Genomic DNA, 6,000 nt, shown 5'->3' with positions numbered 1-6,000 from the left:
AGAGAGAGATTACTTGCTGCCAGATATAAATCTTAACATTTATTTTGAAATTTTTGTAAAATAAGGAAAATATTCAATATATTTATTTATTTTAAATGGCAGAGGTGAATTGACATGTTAATAAGTAAAAACACAGGAACAAAACAAGAAAGTAAAAAGTCATTTCCTCAGGAGCGCTCTTGCTTCCCAATATCGCTCGGTAGACGACGACCTGCAGCACAGGATGCGGCTGCCATCCAAAACAGCTTGGCTCTTGCACAAAGAACAATAGGGATCAGGTGCCAGCCTGATCCCTATACAATATTCAGTATAAAAGATGCAGCAAATGCAAAAGATATAAAAACGCTTCTTATTTGAACTGTTCTAAGTCTCGATAACGAGAAAAAATTACTTTTCATTTATTTTTTTCTTATTGAGTCACGCATTCTGTATTTCTTAGGTGGTTTTAAAAAAAGAAGAAAAAAAAAACGAAATTATTGTTAAATTGCTCTGTCATAAAGTTGCAGTAATTGTATATTTTAAAAACAAACTGCTCTGCGTTTTTGTGGAACACATTGAAGTTCAAGAAAAACAAAAAACGATGATGAATGAAAAAGAATGAAGGGGTTGTTGAGTGGAACGAGTAGGGGGCAGAGAATCTTAATTATTAATGAAAAAAAAGGATGAATATCGTAACAATCTTCGATAGCATCTTTGAGAACATAAAAATCATCGTCGCCAAATGCTGCCGACGTTCCCCTTCTATTGTAAATAGCATTAGAGGAGCAAAAAAGGAAAACTAATTCTCCCGAAGGAAAATCTTCAGATCCAATCGAGAAAAGACGAAGAACTTTCTCCACTTGCGCCAATATAAGTTCTTTATCGACTAAGGACTGAGTGCGCATGCGTGGTGGATGTTCGGAAAAGACCGCTTCCCACTCTCTATCAAAGATGCTCAAGATGAAGACGCGTGAATCCATACCTTCTCTTTTGCTCTCTCATTAAGGATACAAAAAGTTTTATTTTGTGAAACAATTTGTCTTTTTTCAAACTTTTTTTTTGCGTAAATTTTGAATTTTATATATTCTAATAAAAAGCAAATGGTGATTTTTCCTGGCCGAATGTGTTACAAATTTAAAAAGGATTTTTGAAATTTAGGAAAGGATTTTGAAAAAGATTTTTATTATGAAAAAGGTAAGTTTTGTTCCAATCATTTTAGTTTTTTTTTCGTTTTTGAAAAAAAAAATGTTTAACTTTAGAATCAATACATGATTTCTTCGTAGAAGTTTAATTTTCCTTAAAAGGGAGATTTTGATATTTTGAACATGTTGTTTGCTTTTGGAACAAATATAAAAATTTCAAAATTTATTTCTTTTTACAAAAAATAATTACTGTTTTTTACAGTACGAAAATTTACTTCATTATTACTAGTTTTTGTTTAGTTATTATTTATTTTGTTAAATTAAAATGTAAAATTTTATGGTACTAAATTCCTAATCGAAATTTAAGAAGGACAATGTTTGAAAGGTTTTTAAAATTTGAAAAAGATTTTTATTATGAAAAATGTAAATTTTGTTCCAATCGTTTTAGTTTCATTTTCGTTTTTGGAAAAAGTGTAAAATAAATAATTGATTTCTGCGTAAATTCACTAAAAAGGAGTTTTTAATATTTTGAATATGTTGTTTGCTTTTGGAACAGATATAAAAATTTCAAATTTTATTTCTTTTTATATAAAAAAAAAATTATTTTACAATATGAGAGTTTATCTTGCTATTAGAGTTTTTTTTGCTCAGTTTTTTATTTATATTATTAAATGAAAGTTTAAATTTTACTGTAAAAAATCCCTAATAGAAATTTTTTAAAAAAAGTGGTCTAAAGTGGTTAATATTGGCAGTATTTAAATTAAATTAAAATGATTGTGTTAAAAATATTGACAGGTAATTTTTTTTCAGTTTTTTATTTCTTTTTTAAAACAAATTTTAAAGTTTGAGTATGTTGTACCAAACTCCTGCCTTAAATTGAAAAAAAAATGGAAATTTTTCAAAAATAAATTGTTGAATATATTAGAATCTTTATAATAGATTATTTTTAATTTGGAAAAAAATTATCCTCTACAAATTTACTTTTATTTCTTACACTTCTTCTGCAAATGTAAAATCAATATATTAATGAATTTTAACTTATTTTGGACTTAATTTAAAATATAAAATAAGCAAAAAATACATTTTTCTCTCTTCAGAAAAAAAATAAATAGTTTATTAACTGAAAAATATTTTTTTAAGATTGCTGCGATTATTTTTTGTAACACATTTAAATGTAATAAAAACTGTATCCGCGAAGGCTAAGATGTACAGAACTGCCATTGTGATGAACTCAGTGGTCAGAAGTAGCGCATTACAAGTATTGAAACTACTATAGTCGCTACTTTTTTTTTTGTAGCAGTGTGCTACTTTTTTTAAAAAAGTAAGTAGTGCGGTACAAAGAAAAACAGTAGTTTATAGCGATTTCTAACAACTACTTTTAATATTAGTCAAATAAAGAAACATGATTCTAACGCAAATAATTCTTCTAATTTGATTGAGTACAAATCATAGCGGATCCGTCAATGGATGTCATGAAAATTGCTGCTGCTGAGCTTTAAATGGAATAACATATTTTGAATGAAGTATAACTAATATTTAAATTAGCCAATACGAAAAATGGATAATGAATCATTTTGGTCACATTTTAACTTGCAAATGTTCACTCGTGAAACATTGATGTTATGTCAAAGGAAGAAAATGTCTTTTCGTTGTACTTAATTTCTTAGAGGATATAAAAAATATGAAACAATTAAAAAATTTCAAGTATTTGATAATTTTGCACTTCTCAAATTAAATATTCTCTGTCGAGACAGGCATAGAAAGTTAAAGGTGAAAAAAAATAAATTCAAAAATAAAATGTTTTGTTACAATAAACTGGCTCATGTAAGCATGAATAAATATTTCTTAATTATTCCCTTACATTTAATACAAGTTCGTCCCCTTAAAGAAGTGAAGTAGTTACTACAATTATAAAGTAGTGTGTAGTCACAACAATTTAAAAAAAGTAGTTGTAGGTTTTTACATTTGTCACAAAGTAGTTGCAGTTTTAGTTGGCAGCAAAAATAATGCAGCTTTTCCGACCACTGGATGAACTACAGTTCGATCCGCCTTGAAGCCCTTCCCTGCTTCTTGTCGGTGGTTAGCCTTAACCTTCCTGATCTCTCAACCTGCGGTTAGGTGGATGGTTTATTGTTAGTTTTTTGCTGAAAACTACGTTTGTATAAAATAAACTATAATTCTTCATTTCGATATAATATTTAACAAATAAGTTTTTATGGTGGAATAATTAGATACTATTTAAATAGTTTTAGTTCTGTTTTTTTTAAACTGTTTCCTTATAAATGTTGTAGAATGCAATTACGATTAAAAAATATTTAACTACTTATGGAGGATATGTTTATGATCTCTTTGGTCTAAATAAAATTTTTTAAAGCTTATTTCCAGGACACATTTTTTTTAAATTGTTGAATAGTATTTAATAAATTGCACTGCATTGTATTATCTAAAATCTAATAATTGAATCGCATCGAACATGATTCTAAAATTTACTAAGTCATATCTAAAAGCAAGCGGAGTTTTTTTCCTTTGTTTTCGCCGAATGTGTTACGTTTTTTAATAAGAAGTTGTCATTCAGAAAAAAAAATTAATCAAGAGATAAATTTTATTTTATTGTATATTTAAGTATTTTTAAGCTTGAATTAATTAGATCCCCGTAAAATCAGTGTGCGATTTTATTCGTGAAGTCAATATGTTATCTGCATAGAAGCAATATGTCATTTGTATTCTGCTTTTCTTAAAATGGATATTTTAATTTAATCTTGACTATTACTTATGAATGATTAATTTATGTACAAAAATAGTAATATTTATTTGAACATATTAGAAAGCTCCGTCACCTGTTCGCTTCGCTCGCCAATCCTTGCTTTTCACACATCAATGAATATGAAGGGTGGAGAACAATTTTTGTTCATATTTTACAAAAATTACTATTGGATTGCCATCTGCTTCACTTTGAGCATTACTAAGTACTACTAAATCAATAACATGTTCAGCCGGTGAAGAGATTAGTTGATTAGCCCTCTCAGCTGCAGTACGTACCCAGCTGCGTGGAATGAAATGATTGTATAAAATGTGGACTCAGTTGGCGTGGATAGAATTCTGGTTGTTTAACCATTTCAAGAAAAAAAAATCAATAAAATTTTTCTCATACTTTACAGTTTGAATATAAATTTTTTTAATGGTTATTTGGCTGTTTCAGTGGAATAAGGTCAACTACCATTTAAATAAATTCTTATTTATTAATTTTTGCCCGAGAAATTTCTAACAGTATGCCTTAGCTTGCATTTGGACGAAAATTATCCCCAATATAATTTGATTCATGCTTATAAAATAAATTGCGCTTGTATTGTGTGGACCTCTTTTGAAGAAGAGTCTCTTTCATTGCAAAATTAAAATTTATGAATGTAAGAAGAATCGTAAAAAACCATTAGTAAAATAGTTTCTTAAAATATTATACATATTCTGTTTTAACTTACAGGTATTTTATTTATAAATAATATTTTATTTATAAATAATAAAGTATAGTAAGGGAGTTAATAGAAGAGCTAATAGAAGAATCGAGGACTTCATAATCAAAGAGTTAATAGAAGAAATATAGCATCGAATAAATCTAAATGGGGTAAACTGACAGAGACTGCCTTGGCCGGTAACCGGCTGTAGTGTCTAAGAAGAAAAAGAAGTATAGGCAGGCATTCTTAATGTGGAAAATTGTGTTACAGCAGTAATAATTTATAAGTTGAACAAAATCCCAAATCCTTTTCTGAACATGTTTCTCATAGAACATGTGATGGAAAATTATTTCCAACTTACTTCAGGGAAAAATATCTTTTTCACCACTATAGTTAAAAAAATTTCCAATTTTGAATTATGTACAAACCAAAATTGAACGTTTTTTATTTGTACATGATACAGGTATGATAGTGATATAATACTAATATACGTACAAATATGATAAATACATTATATTAGTAGCTTAAAAATTATTAGATAATGTATGTGGAAGTTTAAAAAAAAGAGTAGAAAATGAATAGAAAAAAATATCTTTCCTTTCGAAGCCCATAACGTTGGTTACAAGATATTATTATTTTTTATTTTGTTTGCTCGATAGTGGTTTATTGTCTATTCCATATGCAGATTATCTATTGCATAAGTGGTAGATTGTCTATTATAAGCGGTAGATTATCTATTCCATATATAGGTTGTCTATTATAAGTGGTAGATTGACAATTCGATATGTAGGTATAGTCTGTTATAAGTGGTATAGTATATTCCATATGTAGATTGTCTCTTATAAGAGGTAGATTGTCCATTATAAATGGTAGATTGTCCATTATAAATGGTAGATTTTCTATTCCATGTGTATGTATTGTCTATTATAAGTGGTAAATTGTCTATTCCATGTGTAAATTGTCGATTGTCTATTCCGTATGTAATGAACATTTATGCAAGTGAATAGGGAGGAGATATCACATTTAAAAAATACAGAAATAAGATAACCCGTGACATTATGACTAATTATTATTAACGTACAAAAATAAATTAGACATACTATGATATGACAGCCTAATAGAGAAAGATTCTTTCTTAAAATAAGCATAATTTGTGCTCTGAGTGAAATAAAAACAAAAATTTGAATTATTTTGGAAATCTTTTATTTTATCTAAAAATTCAAAGTTTCTTGATTTAGTCTAAAAATCTGAATTAATCTACAAAAACGTATTCGTGTACCTTAAAAGCAAATATCCTTATATTTACTTTTTCTGCTCATCAAGTAGTACTAAACGATGAAGACTTTTTTAGAACTCTGAAATTTGTTCGGAAAATAAACTGAAGGGAAATATTTTGCAAGGGGAAAACGGCGCTGGACTTACATAATAAA

The 6,000-nt window shown here is 27.8% G+C and overlaps 1 protein-coding gene across 1 annotated transcript in view; it reads left to right on the top strand.

The window, feature by feature from the left end:
* Positions 1–912: 912 nt before the first annotated feature.
* Positions 913–6,000, top strand: part of LOC107445401 (uncharacterized) — a 223,121-nt gene continuing 218,033 nt past the window's right edge. Inside the window, exon 1 of the mRNA XM_087149754.1 lies at positions 913–1,173. The gene's annotated coding sequence lies outside the window, so the exon portion shown is untranslated. The remainder of the gene's footprint in view (positions 1,174–6,000) is intronic.

This window comes from Parasteatoda tepidariorum, chromosome 8 (assembly GCF_982258835.1).
Source record: "Parasteatoda tepidariorum strain Cologne lab strain chromosome 8, Ptep-v5.0, whole genome shotgun sequence".
NCBI classification, from domain to species: Eukaryota; Metazoa; Arthropoda; class Arachnida; order Araneae; family Theridiidae; genus Parasteatoda; species Parasteatoda tepidariorum.
Note: the sequence above shows the minus strand (reverse complement) of the source record. Positions and strands in the feature narration are given on the sequence as shown.